This window comes from Homalodisca vitripennis, chromosome 8 (genome assembly GCF_021130785.1).
Source record: "Homalodisca vitripennis isolate AUS2020 chromosome 8, UT_GWSS_2.1, whole genome shotgun sequence".
In the NCBI taxonomy this organism is placed as follows: domain Eukaryota; kingdom Metazoa; phylum Arthropoda; class Insecta; order Hemiptera; family Cicadellidae; genus Homalodisca; species Homalodisca vitripennis.
The window spans coordinates 118,744,768-118,764,752 of record NC_060214.1 but is presented as its reverse complement, the minus strand read 5'-3'; the positions used below and the strand labels follow the sequence as shown (position 1 = coordinate 118,764,752).

General features: G+C 33.4%; 1 protein-coding gene and 1 non-coding gene across 13 annotated transcripts in view; both read right to left on the bottom strand.

Moving 5' to 3' along the window:
- Positions 1-19,985, bottom strand: part of LOC124367080 (RNA-binding protein Musashi homolog Rbp6) — a 1,248,673-nt gene that overhangs the window by 744,762 nt on the left and 483,926 nt on the right. The gene's annotated exons all lie outside the window — the stretch shown is intronic.
- Trnav-uac lies at positions 18,450-18,522 on the bottom strand. The gene has a single exon. It is a non-coding gene; the product is annotated as a tRNA-Val (tRNA).

The window sequence follows — 19,985 nt, the reverse complement described above, 5'->3', positions numbered from 1 at the left end:
TTTTATCACTGTAACATCGAAAACGATACGTTTCTTCATACGAAAACTTTTATTATTCGTAATACTTTACTTGCTCAGATATAGCCAAATTATTAAATTTCGATTAATTTCAAAAGTTTTGGGTACTGCCGGATGGTTTACATTAAGTTTAATCAAATTTGAATCCCTAAAATAAGTTTTGAGGATATTTTATTGACGTTTACTGAAACAGATATGCATTGAAACGGAATTTAACATCCAAAAATGTATTGGAAATATTTATTTTATTTAACTTATCTTATATAACTTCTAATTTACAGTAAATCGTGTTTTAAGGCAAAGACAATGAATTTAATACGTGCACGTGACAATAAAGAAATAATAGGTATACAACGATAACGACTAGCAAAGGAGTAAATTAATTGTTAACATGCGTAAAAATGTTTATCCATTCAACGGCGAGATATTCACGAAAAAAGCCTGTATAAATGGCTCAGTAAAGGAGGATAAATCAGTTAGAAACGCCGCGATGTCGGCATTCAGCAAATTATGACGTATTGTGTGAAGTGTTGCTGGGTGAAACGTGCTCAGCAACCGAATCTCCCGCGGCGAGTGTGTGAACTTGGGACGTCCGGAGGATAACGGAATGATTGCATTATTTATGAATTGCACATTGCGTTCGTTTTAAGTTTAAAATAGAGATCCTTCCGTTCGATCGCAGTACGTGTATTGGATTTAAATTTGCAATACAAATACATCTGCTTTATTTGACTTCACCATTGTATTACAAAGTTGTTTCCTACTTTAAGTAAAGAGAAAGCTGAAAATATTTGTCAGTGTGTGCTACGTACTACGATGAGGGAGGATTACGCCACTCTGCGTGTCGCGTAACTTGCTACCCACTTAATTCTCAAGATGTGCGGATAGACGGACAGACAATCGTATCCTTCGGCAGACAAAGAGAACTTGTACCAACTTACTGAGTGATGGACACCATCATGCAACTCTTTCTTGTCAATACAGAAATGAAACTATTACAGTTAGGCTTCACGTTTTACTACGTTAAGTGTTAAATTAGCATAGCATTGTACCCAGGTTGTTTAAAACGTTATTTAATCAGCAGTTTTCTCGATGCGATTATGGTTACCAATAAGTCCATTGTAAGAATATTCGCTGACATTAAACGAAAGTCGATGGAGTGCTAGTGTCTATATAGAAATTAAACTTCAGGTCTGTAGGTCAGATCGTTCCAATATATTGTGCGTACAGACGGATAAAAATGAATTTTGGTTAACTATGAATAAGGTATAGTTGTATACAGTGGAGTCCCGCTAATCCGAACACGTGTAATCCGAACGTCGGTTAATCCGAACAGGTCCAGGAGGAATTATTTATAACGATAATGAACAGTTATAGGAACTACTTACTTACTACTACTTACTTAAAAAATGAGAATGGGTGCATCATTTCGTACATAAACAAAGAAAACTTTAATTAAATAGACATACAATATTTTATTAAGACAAATTGTGTACGGTAAAGTACATATATAATGAAGTTAAATACAGTACCAAATTGAAACTTATAACTTAGGTTAAGTATGAGTTAAATTACTGTATTAAGAAGTGAAATCAAACAAAAATTGAACGTACAGTACTGATATTATTATTGAGTACAATATTAATTGTTAAAAGACATAAATTCAGTTATTGTCTTCTGTCGCATTGAAGAGTCTATTGGATGACGCGTAGTTTCGTACAACTATTGAACGCGTGGACCCGTACAATATCCAGTACGCTCACATTGCTTGACAATAGAACTCTCACACTAAATACGGTAAATGTGCTTAGTATTCGCAAACACGTTTATTTGTCAAGAAATACAATGCAACAGTCAGAAAACATGTTTTAATAAACAATGTTGATAATTCTATAACAAAATAGACCCATCTCAAGTTTAAAACCGTATTTTTCTGTAATTCTGGCTAATCCGAACAATCACATAATCCGAATAGGGCTCGGTCCTAATTAAGTCGGATTAACGGGACTCTAATGTAGTTGGAAATATTCTTCCAAAGGTATGGGGAAATATTCACAATATTTTCCTCACGAAAAGAAATTTAATTTCTTTCTGTACCAGGGCCCATGACTCTAATGGCGGCCATTTAATTTAAATTATTCATAAACTGTTACGACCTCTATTTTAGTCGTAAAATTGTGAAACTACTCAAGAATGTAACCTACTCAAGCAATGATTGTAAAGAGACAAGAGTTGTGAGTAGGCAGCCTCTGGACACGGATGTAGCCATTAAATAATTAACTGCTGACTGAAGTGGTCAAGCGACCACCGACCGCACTGTCACTGCCACAGAGTGTGTGCGTACCTCACTGTAACACACGCATGCAGCCTACTCAAGCAATGATTGTAAAGAGACAAGAGTTGTGAGTAGGCAGCCTCTGGACACGGATGTAGCCATTAAATAATTAACTGCTGACTGAAGTGGTCAAGCGACCACCGACCGCACTGTCACTGCCACAGAGTGTGTGCGTACCTCACTGTTACACACGCACGCAGCCTACTCAAGCAATGATTGTAAAGAGACAAGAGTTGTGAGTAGGCAGCCTCTGGACACGGATGTAGCCATTAAATAATTAACTGCTGACTGAAGTGGTCAAGCGACCACCGACCGCACTGTCACTGCCACAGAGTGTGTGCGTACCTCACTGTTACACACGCACGCAGCCTACTCAAGCAATGATTGTAAAGAGACAAGAGTTGTGAGTAGGCAGCCTCTGGACACGGATGTAGCCATTAAATAATTAACTGCTGACTGAAGTGGTCAAGCGACCACCGACCGCACTGTCACTGCCACAGAGTGTGTGCGTACCTCACTGTTACACACGCATGCAGCCTACTCAAGCAATGATTGTAAAGAGACAAGAGTTGTGAGTAGGCAGCCTCTGGACACGGATGTAGCCATTAAATAATTAACTGCTGACTGAAGTGGTCAAGCGACCACCGACCGCACTGTCACTGCCACAGAGTGTGTGCGTACCTCACTGTTACACACGCATGCAGCCTACTCAAGCAATGATTGTAAAGAGACAAGAGTTGTGAGTAGGCAGCCTCTGGACACGGATGTAGCCATTAAATAATTAACTGCTGACTGAAGTGGTCAAGCGACCACCGACCGCACTGTCACTGCCACAGAGTGTGTGCGTACCTCGCTGTTACACGGCTCATTGGAGATACACAACGTTGTTTTGGTGTCTCCTAATGTTTTGGTGGCCGGGCGCTAAGCAGATAGTGCAGTGTCAACGAATACCTTGATATCAGTTATTTATTTACTTAAAAATCATAGAATTGAAAAAAAAAAACAATAAAATGGTTGCAAATACAATTATGTTCATCTTTGGATACACATTTAGGTGTTTAAGGTGGAGCAGTTGACTTATATGTAGAAAACATATGTTTATGTTAAGTTATGAATCAATAACTCATTATGATAACTTCTATGAATTCAAATAGGTATAAAAATCTGTTACAGCTCTAAGTGAAAGAAAATGTTTTGTTCTTAAATATTTTTCATCGCGAAATTAAAATTGTTTAAATGAAAACATGTTACTTTTCGAAACTAAAACTCATGTTTATTCTGCGAATATTTTAAACATTACAAAATGTTTAAATTTACTACTTCATATTGGCAATTTCACGTTGTGAGATAAAAATATATGTGGTACTTTTTTCAAAGAAGTTATTTTAAAGAGCCAGAAATTTTATATTAATAATATGTTTCCAGCCCAAAATTGTTTGCACCACCTTAAATAAGGATTATTATATTTTGAAATTGGTTAAGAGAAAATCCATGCTAAAAATCCACAAACTCTGTTCTGCTCTTAAGTGGAGAACTGTGCCTTTCACAAACTTGTAGTAATTTCCAACGTAACCTTGGAAACATACATAACTAAACAACAACGAATTGGCTGTAAGAGTCTAAACAGGAAAATACTGTAACAACAATCGTAACAACCAGATATTAATACCGGGCAATGCAGGAAAACAACACATATTGTTTACAATTAAAAAGGTTAAATTCAATTCGTCAGTTATTTCTGAGCGTTTCCCTCTTACGTATTCACTAGTTAATATGCCTTTGTTAGTATTTATCGCTTCCCATATTACTTAATGCAAATTGTTTTACAATTTCATGAGTTCTAAAATTATACCATTGCTTTATTTAAAGCATTGCTTGCTATTTTCTGGCACAGTTACAGCTCTCTACGGAGTTATTTAGTCCAGACCAGTACAGAGTAGTACTACGTTCCACCTGATTAAATAGCTCAGAAGTATAACAGTTCCAATAAGTAACAGGTTAGTAATCGGTATTTAAAACAAGCGTTACTATACGAGAGTTTTAGTTCTGTCATCATGGCAATAGCGAGTGGAATAAGCGGTGTTTGTTGGCCCTGGATATCCATCCATTGTCATACTCTACAAAGCTGGTCCCCATACATGGTCCACCCGCTTAAATTGATCGCTATTGTTTGCATAAAATTTTCAGCGTTGGGCTTCGTTGAAACCTATTCGATTTTGACTAATTATTATTATAAGTGGCCAACCCCATTCTAGTCTACCACTTAAGCTTTATTGAAATTACTTATCATTCCTTTAATGATAAACTATCATATCTCTGATAACCACAACGTAATGTGATCTCTCTGCTCACGTTTGATAAAAATATCAATTTTCAAACATAAATACGATGTGGTAATGCACCTGATGAGACAATTAAACACCCCTTCACTCCAGTTACAGTATATTTTGTAGTCTAGAGGTCTTAATATGAAATGAAATGAAATATATATGAATATAAATATAAATGATATGAAATGAAAAAAAATAAATAAAATGAAACGAAGTAAGAAATTCATTTTGAGCTCCTTCGTTGCTGAATTTTGTTGGATCTCTTCAGATGAAAAAGTCTGTGACAACGTCTGATTCCAAATGCTTCACTAAGAGGAAGGTGAACAGAAGCGAAGCTCAACATTCTCATTGAATCAACTCTTCCCACCATATAGCTACATTGTATGTATAAATACAATGTTATAATTCAAATTTATGTAGGGAATATATATGAAAGTCGGTGAATATCATTGAAAATGAGAACAAAAATTGTGTTCTAGTGTTCGTAGATTATTCAGAGTGTGTTTCAACCTGTGTACATCATTCCAGACAAGAATTTCATCATTAAAATAGGCAAAGATTACCAACGTATTTCTAACTTCATATACATACGCTGTCGGTTTGCATTGCTTCACGAGAAATTGTACGATTAAAGTTTCATTTTCAATCCATATACAGTACATATTTACAAAATAAAATTGTATTTAAATCAATAAAACTAAACTTCAGGTTCATTGCTGAGGCAATATTGGTCTCTTTTGGGTTCTAAATAATTAGACCAATTAAGGGAGAATTTATTAGAGCACTTCGTAAACAAATGAATGAATTAATTAAACTAGTTAAAATCAGAATGGATTGATTGTTTTTACGAATAACTGTTCCTGTTTCATTGTATAGCTTAAACTTGAAAAACAGTGTGTCTTGAAAGGTATGCGAATTCCTTTCAATCACTTTTACAGGCGCCTGAGAGTTGGAAAACGTACCATGCACTGAAGTGTAACAATTTTTCAATAATTTCTTGAGTTATGATCTAATATAAAATACGTTTTCGGTACTTTTTGTAACTACTCAATGGTGTGAGAATGTACGGTTAAAATCGGCATGTAGTTTTCATAGTCACCTAATTGAAGAATTTGTAACTTTTGAACAGCCGCCATCTTGAAATATTCAAATATACAAAAAAAATTTCATATAATGAAATATCACGACAGTACATGCTGTTTTAGTTCCTCTATATTATTGTTGATAAAAGAGATACAACTATTCCCTTTCGAGGCTTTGAACGATCGCCATCTTCCAACCTTAACAAAGAATGTTCGATAGAAAGTTCAGAAATTGAAAGAAAGAAATAGCTGAACCGTTTTTAAACATGTTCCCTATTTAGTTTATTTTGACGATGAAGGGTTCTGAAGGTACCTAGATTTTTACTGAAGTCCGTCGTAAAATTAATTTTGCTCTTAAATTAAAGTTTTTTCTAAAAAAGGTTTTAAGTCAACAATAGTGCATTCTAATGAGTTTTAGAAAATTATCTGAGAATTCAAAACTATTTTTAGTATTGTTCTAGGTGCTAAAATAGTTAAAATAATTAAAGTTTGGAACATACACTCTAATTTTTCGAAAGATTTTACCTATTTACTTCTGGCAGGATAAGAAGAGTTTGACAAAATTCGGACAGACAAATTATAATTCATTAAGCCCTATAATATAGGAAATTAAAAACATTTTCATAATGAGTATTTAAATTAGACAAATTAACAAAAGCTCAAGTCCCCATAACACTTGTACATTAACGGGAAGATTAATTATAAGACTAGAAATATACAGAATTAGTTCATCCAGAAGAAATACATTTAAATTAAACTAGTATAGTATACACGAGAAAATTCAACACAAAACTAAACGATGGAACGAGAAAAGGATCAATATTTTGACAGATTATTGTTGTTGCAAATCACTTATCAAAAATCGTAAAAAATAAAACGATAACCAATAATAATATAAGTATACATCACATAATAAACTTAAATTATGCGAATAAAACGTTAATCTAAGGGTGACAAGTTATGAATGCACCTGATATGAGAAACCTTAGATTTTAGTACCGAAGTTCTTTGATTCTTTCTGAGAAGATGTAGGATATATTTGGACCCTTTTACGATTTCTTCGTTTATATTGATGTTCTTTGTCCAATTTCATACTTCTCTTTTATACTGATGTCTGTAATAAATCCAGAAAGTCTTGTTTCATTGCGGCCTAACAAAGCTCTTTATCACCACAATGCGAACTAATTGTATTAGTATTAAAGTTATAGTTAGATTAATTAAAGTAGTTTTATTGAATTTCATTTAGATAAAATCAACCTATTGCAATTATTATCTACATGGCACTTACCGAATATTTTTGTATAACTTCCCTGAAAATGATCCCCGGAGCACAAAACTACCCCCCGTTCCAAATAATATATATGTATATATTATACATATGCCATACAACACGGTCTTTGGAAACTATAAATACACCTATACAAAAAATAAATTGTTGAGTATTGGTACAAAAATTGATCTTATACTCATCTCGTCTAAGTTCCTTAGCCAGCTCGGTGTGCAATCGGCTGTTTTAAAAATTTCAAAACAGAATGAGTCCCGTACTTAAGGACTTCTTGTTTTCGAACGTGCATGTGGTCCCATCTTCACTCGTTACTTCAGGGCTTCTTGTTCACGAACGTGCACGTGGTCCCATCTTCGCTCGTTACTTTAGGGCTTCTTGTTCACGAACGTGTACGTGGTTCCATCTTCGCTCGTTACTTTAGGGCTTCTTGTTCACGAACGTACACGTGGTTCCATCTCCGCTCGTTACTTTAGGGCTTCTAGTTCACGAACGTGCACGTGGTTCCATTTTCACTCGTTACTTTAGGGCTTCTTGTTCACGAACGTGCACGTGGTTCCATCTTCGCTCGTTACTTTAGGGCTTCTTGTTCACGAACGTGCACGTGGTCCCATCTTCGCTCGTTACTTTAGGGCTTCTTGTTCACGAACGTGCACGTGGTCCCATCTTCGCTCGTTACTTTAGGGCTTCTTGTTCACGAACGTGCATGTGGTCCATCTTCGCTCATTACTTTAGGGTTTCTTGTTCACGAACGTGCATGTGGTTCCATCTTCACTAGCGTGTGTAACCTGTTGTTTGTGCTCTTTGCTCTAGTGCGCTGAGAACGCTTGGGATTATTCTCTCAAGTCTGGACTTTATGCTGTTGGTGTACCATTCAGGTATTACTTAAACTTTTAAGGGCAGTCCAAGCGTGAAACACTCCTTAATGTTTATTCATTATGGGGTTATATCACTCGAAATAGAGTGTATATTTCTATTCTCAAAACGTAATGTTAAACTTTTTTTGCCTGAATATGGTGGTAAATATCCAGAATCCTACCATCCCATCAAAGCGTAGTTGGAAAGTTATCCAGTATGTCACATAAAAATCGTATCAAAACTGAAATCAAATGTCGATCTCAATCCTTCTGAGGAATTTAGTCGCTCACTTTTCAAAGATGAATAAAACCAAATCGTTCGGAAACAATGGGGATTTATTTATGTCCTAGTTGACTAAACAAATATAAGCCAATCGGTTGTAGTATGGGATGAAGCTGTAAATTGGTTCTTCTTTTTCTGAATGTAAAAATTAAAAGCTTGTAGTACAATCCACCTGTACGTTATCGTGTATACAAATAAATAATCGAAAATTAAACTTGTCGACCAGTGTGCGAACAAAATCACTTACGTTCATTCGATAATTAACAAGCTGATTGTTAAAATCAATCTAGCGCCACCAAATAGATATGCGTAAAATGCAATTGAAAATAATCGTCAAGTAAGATTTTAGTTTCTCAAATTGGTATTTTTTCGATATTTTGGCATATTTTTACATTTGTAGTCAAATAGTAAAAATAATGGTGTACATATGAACTAAAAAGGATATTTTAGGTAATCTATCAAAGAAGTACATTACAATTTATTCAGGGAAAATAAATCTTGATAACTAACTTTCGACAAATTTTTATCAAATGCATTTGTTAAATAATACCGTTACAATGTTAAACTATTTTAGTTTTCACTGCAGTGAGGTTCTGATACCAACTTAATTTTCTGTAATTTATTCAGCAAACAAGAAATTGTTACTACCGACTAAATTTAATTACAAAACTGATAAGAGAATTATATCCCAGAAAGAAATGTGTAAAACCCGTGGGAGAATTACAAGTCAGTAAAGCCGAAAGCTCGTTGGGAATATCAGTAAAGCTATCAACAAAGCACAACATTTACTCATCAGGTACGTCCCTCAAGCTGTTTGATAAATTTGCAGCATTTGTTAATTGGAGAAATGTTTACTTTATTAATTAAATTCTTTGTACCTTTATAACGTTTGTTACTCTGAAATATACGTAAATGGAAGAACGCATTTATCTTGCTTACTGTTGTGTTTTATTTTATTTCAAATATTTGAAAACCACTGATACTGATATTATGGAATAAGTGTAATGTATTTTATTTGTCTAGCAGCTTAAGAATACTATGGTTGCAGCATATGCCTCAACATAATGTAATAGACCATACCAATTTCCTGCAGTTTCTGGACTTTTTAGGTCTTCAGCCTTTTCATAACTAACTAAGAGACAGCTCTCCATCCAACTGAAAGAGGAGCCAAAAATTACGTTTTAGGAATTTGGAATACTTTTTATTATGTGTTTCCATGCTCAAATTGCACTGAATCTGTATACATGTTTTACAATTTCTCAATAGTTAAGTGAAGTTTTTGGAAACAAACACATCCAAAAATTCTGTTTCGAAGTATGGTCGACCAATAAAACCAATGGTCCAAGATCATTCTGAATGGAATATGTGTGTTGAATTTGAATAAAGTGATTCAAATGAGTGCTTATGTAATTTTCACATGCGTGAGTGCAGGCGCGTTCTTAATTTTGGATAACCATAAAATGAGCGTTGTTTTGAAACGGTACAGAGTTCATCCTTCGAGACTCGTAATATACTATGAAATACTTAAATGTTTCCACCAAATTTTGGTAATTCTCCTACCTTTTCTTGTGGGCCGTAATCTAGACACATCACTTTTAAGACTTCACCGGTCCAATAAATGTACGTAGTATACATAAATTAAATGTTTAAGTGATAAATAAAGAGTGTGAATTTAATAAGGCGTTCAACTATTTCGATATTTTGCAAATGTATATTAATCGTAACCAGTAATTTTATTTATTCGATATTAATATTATTTGTAGTACAATAGAACCAATTATTAGTTAGATACCGTTTTAGTAGTTATAAATCAAAATTACATCCGAGTACATGAGAAAGAGTCAGCACACAAAATAAAGCCAAATTTTGCAGTTTTCGAAGAAATTCCACAATGTGAGACAGAAAGACAAAAATATACGGAATACGGAAACAAAAACATAACTTTTCGAATAGATACATATCATATTTAAATATATGCGTCTAAACAGTGTTTGTGATTCGTGGAATATCCAAATTATGAAGTCAGCTGTAATCAACAAAACAAGAAAAGGCTGTAAAACGAATTATAAAAACAGAAATTTTGTGTGAAAGGTGCATAAACATGTGTAGAAGCAAATTATATATAATATATTACATTTATCTACGGCAAAAACAATTGCATTTTTGGCTAAAACAGTAAATAAATTCTATGATTTGGAATTTGATGGATTTGAAGACTCAATCGACTTGGAGTGATGTATAAAGAACTTTCTGTGTGTTTTGTCTTCATTGGTCTGTATACATTGTTTTACTTAATCACCAAAAAGTAATCCAAAACTCCTGATCTCATCCCGAGATTCGAACCCGGGTCTCCTGGAAGACAAATTTCAACGCTAACCACTCAGCTACCAGGACGGCTCAGGTAACTCATGTGTAACAAGTTATTACGGTACGCTGATACTGTTGTGTGTGGCGGTGACATAAATAATCAGTGACACAAAGCCTTTGTAGAGCAGTTTCATACTCAAAAGAAAAATAAAAGGTACAAAACCAACATCGTATTATAATTCTACGCAAACTTAAGATATTCTCTCCATTATTTCATACAGTTTTATAAATAAAAGTATTTGCGATAAACACACTCGTTATCCTTATACAGTATTAAACATAAAACAATCGTTGCGAATGATAGATTTAGCTCTATTCACCCGCTCAGTGCAGCATCTGAAATCTCTAGTTCTCAGAGTCTGTTTGAAGAGATAAAGAACTCGTTATCTTTAGACAATATTAAACTTAAACCAATCGTTGCGAATAATAGATTTAGCTCTATTCACCCGCTCAGTGTAGCATCTGAAATCTCTAGTTCTCAGAGTCTGTTTGAAGAGATAAAGAACTCGTTATCTTTAGACAATATTAAACTTAAACCAATCGTTGCGAATGATAGATTTAGCTCTATTCACCCGCTCAGTGCAGCATCTGAAATCTCTAGTTCTCAGAGTCTGTTTGAAGATATAAAGAACTCGTTATCTTTAGACAATATTAAACTTAAACCAATCGTTGCGAATGATAGATTTAGCTCTATTCACCCGCTCAGTGCAGCATCTGAAATCTCTAGTTCTCAGAGACTGTTTGAAGAGATAAAGAACTCGTTATCTTTAGACAATATTAAACTTAAACCAATCGTTGCGAATGATAGATTTAGCTCTATTCATCCGCTCAGTGCAGCATTTCAAATCTCCAGTTCTCAGAGTTTGTCTGAAGAGATAAAAAGGCGACGAATCTCTTGGCATCGTTTCGACATCAGAGACATCTAGACTACCAAAGAGCTCTGTCTGGTTAACCCAGAAACCATCCAGGGTATTCTAGATGAATAGATGTTCTGATTGTCTTATCAGATGCCAGGTTTGAACAACTTCAATTCCAGGAATATAGTCTGTGACAGTGTCAGATTATGCGGCATTGAAGGTGGCATGGAGCTAAACTCAACATTCCCTGAATCAACCCTCCCCACCATAGCAGCATTAAGCCAATCAGCTCTGAAATCTGTGAAAAGTTAGAAACAGGGTGGGGAAGTAAATCTTACAAATGTATTACGCAAATAAACTGATAAGCATTACAATTTTTGTATAAGACAATTTATTTTAATAGGCTGTTTTCCTTACTTTTCAAGGATCATTTGTGAAAAGAATTTATTTATTCATTACTTCATTAAATCGGTAATACTAAGTTTCGCAATTCCAATCTGAGATCTTCCTCACATGAACAAATAACGTAACATATAAATTCCAATTTATATTAAAATAAACAAATTATACCAGAGCGTAAGTATGAAATTAAAATAACATGTATGTGTCAACTCCATGTACGCAATAAGCATAAACTTTTAAACCTCTAATAGAACTATTTAACTAGTTGTCCTTTGTTGGTTTTTAGGTGTAGATTTATTTTGGCGTGTATTCTTTCTTTCAAATTTTAATACCTTTGAGTTTGATTTTAGATGACTTAAGAGCATGTTTTTTGTGAGTCATGTCTTATGAGTGTCACAACGCCTTTGCATGATTTAAATAAATCATTCATTAATTGTTTGAGTATTAGACGGGTTATTAAATTGAGGAAGATATCATATTACAGATTTCCAAACGTAGTGTTTTTGATTTCCTACGTCATTGAACGATAGTAAATATCCCAAAAATCCTGTAACCTTCACAATAGTTTCATCGTTAAAACCAAAGTTTCTTTGAATCTGCATTACAAATTATTTGGGAGCTTAACTAGTTTGAAGAAGAAAATATCTGCAAAATTTGAAATATGTAGCTGAATTTTGGACAACTACGCTCACCCAGGAAAAAAGTGCACATTCTTACACATCTCGTACATATATGCTTGCTCATATTGAATAAAAGCTAAGTTTGCGCTGCTCCTGCACATGGATCAAATTGCAGTAAAACTGCGCATTTTTTAATACCTCTGACTGTAAGAGAGTTGCAATTCTGTGAATTTAAATTCTGACAATCCTTAATCCTTCGAATATTGTACATTAGAGATAGACACATATATACGCAAAGAAAGACAAGTACGATATTTTACTCTGTCTCAGCTAGTGGCGGTTATTTAAATAATTCAAATTGAAATAACAAACCGGAAAGTCCGAGTCCCCAGTGAACGTCCTGACACCGCTAAGCCGACACCACGTCACGTCCAGGCACGTCAGGTTGCGTCCCTTCGGACGCGCTAAATACACGTGTCTGTACACGTCTCATCTGTATGAGACAACGCGTGAATAAAAAATGCGCTCTCGCTGATGTTCCATCCGCAGGGAAATCGCAGCGTTCATTTTACTCGGTTTTGCGAAAAGCTACATCCTACTTGTCCCTTCGTGGAAAAAGATATTTCAATATGAAAACCTGAAAGCGTTTTTCACATTTTAGTGGGAAATGCAACCACTTATTTTACCCGTCAAAAAAAAGTTACAAGTAAAACATGTCAAAATATGAATAACTTGTTTAGTTTAGTGGAAACTAGGCCGGATGTCGTTAAAGCTGAATATAAAATTGTGATACGAGGAATTTAAACTATTTATAACAAATTCATTATGAATTGTGTGGTTTGTTTCCAACAGGTATTACATAATTTTTGTCTTACGTAAGTATGTCCATTACAGTATAATTCTATAAAGTGTACAGATATCGAAAGGGCCGGATGTCGCGAGGCCGGATATCACAGAGCCGGATATGACAAGTATAAGTGTAGGTGGATTGATTACATTCGTAAAGGCCTTCTTTTTAATAGGATTATCAATTTTATAAGCATAAATTTTTGTAAAGTATTACCCCCAGTAGACTCGTCAATTTAAACATTCAAAATAAATATTTTTACCGATTAAGTTAGTGTATTATCTTAAAATTACTTTCAACCATAAATTCATGATTTTAAGTTATATAAAACCATTGATGGAAATAACATTAAAATCCTTTTGAAATCGATTCAGTTTGAACATTCGTTGACACGAATTCCGTTGGTTTTCCAGTCTGTTTTATAAATACGTACGACGAAGTAAATACAGATAAATCAGTTTGGAACAGCCGTGACGTCAGTATTCAACAAACGATGACGTATTGTGTGAAGTGTTGCTGTGTGGAACGTGCTCGGCAACTGAATCTCCTGTGGCGAGTCTGTGGAGATTTGGAACGCTCGGAGATTGTGCGGGAATTCGGGCAGTGAAAGAGAGTTAGAGTTAAATTAAGGTTATATGTGCATTTGTGTTGGACGTGTACAAAATATGTTTAACTTACCAAGTCTAATAGTTTGATTTTGATGATAGTTAATCTCAGTTACCTGTAACAAAGAAACATTGTTATTATGTTGAGAGTTGATACTAGTAAAATAAATGAAGAATTTGACATTAAATTAGCTTCATAAATGAATGATGAGTTCGTGTGATGAATGATACGTTTTCATTTTAGTTATTTATTTTTTGGCATTATAAACATAACCCTTCATTGTGGAGTGTGTCTTTTTAGATTCTTTAAAAACAATAAATATTTATAATTAAAATCTGGACAGTATCTTGATGTTAGTTAATCTCAGTTACCTCTAACAAAGAAGGATTGTTATTATGTTGAGAATTTATACTAGTAAAAATAATAACGAATTTGATATTAAATTAGTTTCCTAGATGATTGATGAGTTCGTATGATAAATGATACGTTGTCATTTAGTTATTTATTTGTTGCCATTATAAACATAACCCGTCATCGATCGTGCAGTGTGACTTTTTAGATTCTTTAAAAACAATAAATATCTGTAATTAAAATCTGGACAGTATCTGAAAGAGTATTTTTTATGAAATACTACAGGTATAAGGTGTTATTAGTAGCGCAGACATTTAACGTTGTGATTTCTGCGGGATTGTCCCTTTAGGGTATACTGTGCTGGAAAAACTTATCTCATGACGAAATCCGTCCGAGGCACTCGTGCCTATGTACAGGTATTCCAAAGAAGTTGGTGAGATGGTGCTAACAAGTTGGTATATTCCCAATACTGCCTTGATATTGGTGAAATATGGCTAATGACAAAGTCGGTGGTTCTTAATATTTCCTTAAGGACAGCAAGATATGGTTGTTCGCAAATCCTGTATATGTCCAATACTGCCTTGAAACTGGTAAGCTATGTCTAATGACAAGTTTGTTCTTAATATTTCCTTAAAACTAGCGGAATACGGCTGATAAAAACCCGTGTATTCCTCATACTGCCTTGACACTTGTGAGATTATTGACAAATGAGTGTGTTTGTAAAACTTCTGCAACGTTCTAGGAGATATGGGTACTAAAAAAGCCAAGGTATTCCCAATACTGCCTTGGGGCTGGTGAGATCCTTAATTACAAAGTGTGTCCTTAATATTTCCTTAAGGCTGGTAATACATGGCTGAAAGAACCTTTGTATTCCCAATACTGCCGTGGGGCTGGTGAGATCCTTAATTACAAAGTGTGTCCTTAATATTTCCTTAAGGCTGGTAATACATGGCTGAAAGAACCTTTGTATTCCCAATACTGCCTTGGGCTGGTGAGATCCTTAATTACAAAGTGTGTCCTTAATATTTCCTTAAGGCTGGTAATACATGGCTGAAAGAACCTTTGTATTCCCAATACTGCCTTGGGCTGGTGAGATCCTTAATTACAAAGTGTGTCCTTAATATTTCCTTAAGGCTGGTAATACATGGCTGAAAGAACCTTTGTATTCCCAATACTGCCTTCGGGCTGGTGAGATCCTTAATTACAAAGTGTGTCCTTAATATTTCCTTAAGGCTGGTAATACATGGCTGAAAGAACCTTTGTATTCCTAATACTGCATTCAGGCTGGTGAAATATTCCTTCAGAAAAAGCTACAGAAACTGCCTTTAACCAGGTTAGCAATTCCAATTGAGAAAGTCCGTGTGTCCTTAATACTGACAAGGCTGGTGTAATATATCTACTGAAACCCCTATGTATTCCAATACTGCCTTATAGGACCTAAAACTATTCTTACAATCATTTACAATTTCTATATAATTACTTATTCGAGTGTATTTTCACTACTTTACAGTAATGTTTTAAATAAATTAATTACATATATTTCCAAAAATAAACTGACAGACATTTAGAACAGAATTGCTTAAATACATTTCACTAAGTCAATGTTGAAAGCAAATGTACAAAGCTGTCAGATTTTTACAGTCAATTCAATCATGCCGGTTATTACTGTCAATGCATTTAAAGAGCACAAAACCTCTATGCATGTGGCACCGAGGACGGACGGGTAACATACACAACGGCATGAGGTAACAATGATATCGGTTTACAAAGAGTAATATTAGTTTTGTTTTGAAATCATGTCAGAACAAAACCTTTGTCATTGTAACACATTTCCTCCACCTGTCAAGCAGCGAACTTGAGTGACAAGCTGCAAATATCGCTGTGTTTTCTATTAGAGAGAGAGACTCATATTTGTTCCTGTGCGAGTACAATTCCGGCTGTCGATTTGATAAAGTTTATACTCTTGTACAACTTGTGAGTTGTTTAACCTTCAGATATTGCAAGAATAATACTCACAGATGTCAAATTAAGTTACGTGTGCAAAACAAGCATGGTCTTCCAAATGGTATATATGATTACAACTATGAGTACCATTTTAAAACGGAAACAAATATTAAAATATAGAAGTCAAATGAGAAGAAGGAATGCAGTTTTCACCCCAAATTATAATGTTCAAAAGATATCAAAATTCTAACCGATTCCAGCTCTATATTCTTACACGAACCACCGTACATACAAGTAATAAAGTATAATAAATATAAATAGGTAACAAAAACCAGAAATGTGTCTTTTATTAATATGAATTCGATGGAAGGCTAACTAGATATAGCTGTTTAAATAACACCTAACAGAATGTTTTAAGTTAAAAGATTAATCTAATAAATTAAAAAGATAATGATATAAGTAATCGACAGTTAAAGGATTTGATGCTAAATAAAGATTTCCAACATTTTCAAATCTCCACTCTATACTGCATTACGATATAAAATAGAGTATACATAAAGTATGATTTTGAAATGTACTAATGCCAAATCACACCGATTGAAGAACTGCCCTGATTGGGTTCGTAAGGTTTATTTTAATAATTTACGTGTTATTTTACTTTCTTGCTATTAAAATCCTAAACGTGTTTAGATAAAATTATCTTCCATCCTTAAAATTAATTTATTTTGTGTGGATTACCGCTAGGAGATGTGTCTTTTATTAACATGAATTCGATGGAAGGCTAACTAGATATAGCTGTTTAAATAACACCTAATAGAATCTTTTAAGTTAAAAGATTCATCTAATAAATTAAAAAGATAATGATAGAAGTAATCGACAGTTAAAGGATTTGATGCTAAATAAAGATTTCCAACATTTTCAAATCTCCACTCTACACTGCATTACGATATAAAATAGAGTATACATAAAGTATTATTTTGAAATGTATTAATGCCAAATCAAACAGTTTGAAGAACTGCCCTGATTGGGTTCGTAGGGCTTATTTTCATAATTTACGTGTTATTTTACTTTCTTGCTATTAAAATCCTAAACGTGTTTAGATAAAATTATCTTACATCCTTAAAATTAATTTATTTTGTGTGAATTACCGCTAGGAGATTTTACATTTGGTACTTCTTTTTTACTAAATTTGGTACATAATTACATACTGATTAGTAATATATAGAATTATTATGACGACATAACAGTGTCTAATTTTGTCTTTTCTTAATTTTAAAATGTTCAATACAGAATAAATTTTAAACATTAACGTAAAGATGAAACGAGAAGTACACATAAATCATAATTCTACACTTGCTGAGATTTAAATTCAAATATTGGGTATTATTTTTAAAATTTATAATTATGCTCCTTTAAGAATTATTGATAGTATAAAACTCAATATAAACGTTAAGTTGTGAGGAACATTTGTACGTTGTCCCTCAACTGTTACGAAGTATTTTTTTATGTATCGAAAGCAACAAAAGCCTGTAAAACATCGTTTGATTCCCTACCAGATATTACATCATGACGTCACGTTTTATGGGTCGTTTCTGGTGAGATCGGATTTACTTCTCTGTATATACTTTTTTGTAAACTCAACATGTTGTGATATAAACTTTTAGTATACACAACAGCTGTAAAGTATCTCTCCGGTCGGGTTAAAACTGCACATAAAACACGTAAGATTTATAGAAATGCCAAGATGTTGATATTGACCTTCCATTCCCCACGTGTCTCTCTTCTAACGGCGTTTATAAATGTTTTAATAAAATCCGTAGAAAAGCAGACTAATGCCAAAATGTCTGTTATTTTTAAGTACAATTATATTTATTTGATAACAATTACTACAATCCCAATCATGTTTATTAACAGTGCGAATCGTGCGAGTTTTTTTAACAATTAAGGCATTTAAAAAACGTTTAACGTTTTGCACTTATCATTAAAAACGGCCCAATTTAATAATTAACCTATTTTTAAAACATAATTTGGAAAAATTCTTAAAAAAATAAATATAAAATATAACTGTGATAGTATACTTAATAATTCAAATTTCATAAATATTTTAAAAAGATAATAACGCCAATTTAATATTGGTTTTTAAACGTACTTGGGAAGAAGATATAATGACATAAATAGGAAATATATTTATAAGTTTAAATAGCTTTATCATGTATAATTTAAATAATAATTATTATAAATATTATTTTCTTTCGCTAAAAAAGTAAATGATTCCGGCCAGGATCGAACTGGCGACCTTCTGCGTGTAAAGCAGATGTGATAACCACTACACCACGGAACCCGTGAAACATAACCCTTTCACTCTCAACCTCGAATATGTGAAACTTAAGGTGGAATAATTGTTATTATGTAGGCACAGTGAATTTCTTGTATCACTAAACTAAAAATGTCCGAAAATCCTTGTTTTTTTTCATAATCCCTCAATTGTCAATAACAAATCTAAAACAAAAAGAGCTTTATCAAGAAAAGCAAGTACCTCTTGTCACTCTAAGAGGAGTTCCACCATGCTAGGCGGTGTTTACGTTTAACAAGACGCCTTTCTCCACCGACTATATGAAATAAATGTTTAATTAAGATCGACCAACCAGTGATCAATACCATTACTTTATCACAGTATGTCGGTATTTTGATAATCTGATATTGTCTACTTTCTTGAAATTTGCGCTTTTTTTTATTTTTTATTTTATTTTTTTTTTTATTCTCATATTTCTCTTATATTCATGCATAACAGTAATGAAGTTTTAGAATTAGGATGTTAAGAGAATTATTGTCTAACGATATATATATATTTATATATATATACAGGGTGATTCGAATTCTCCGTAAATATTTTGGGAACTCATTTCGTTGCGTGTTACTACGGCATCATTAACAGTGTATCATAACGGTTAAAATCTTGTATATACATTAAATAAGGATCGATTATTATGATCCAGGTATCAAAATGCTTGTAATTACATATATAAAAGTTTATTATTCTTTATAAATGTCATAATATTATTAGTTTTTACAGTAGTACCCTTTAAAAACTTTAAACATCCGTCATCTTTATAATATAATCATAAGTTAATATAATTTTAAATTTTCTTTAAACAATTAGAAATATTAAAGTTGAAAAGAACAAAAAACTTGTAATAACAATAGCTTTTCTGACCCAAGTTATTACTTTTTTTTGTTCATCTTGACAGGAAGAACACGTTTTTTAAATATTTCCGGAAAATTTGTAAAAACCCTCTTTATATAAATATGACAAAATAATAATAATAATGAAATGTATTTTGTCGGCACATTTTCTTCTTAGAACCATGTAATATGATTACATTTGAAGTTTGTTTATCTACTTACAACCAAACTAAAAAGTAAATAATTAATTCGCAGTATTTTATGTGAAAACTAATTCAGCTGCTTGGAGGGAATCTCTTAGCTAAACCTAAGATTCAATCTTTTATCTTTATTTACAATTCTTGGAGAATTAACATGCACAAAATTAAATACTCCTTAGTTCGACTAACAACCTACACAGATGTACTGTATTTACAGTAGAACAAAGACAATATCTGTGGTTAAGAACTCAATGAATCTCACCTTCAATGAAAGCGTGTTATGAATAAACATGGTGAATGACATAGATCGCATGTTAGCAGGCGATACACGATCAGATCTTGTCGACAATGCTAATATTCCTCATGAATGGACTTGAAAATAAAGCATAAATATTCATGACGTAAGGAATCGAAATGCGGT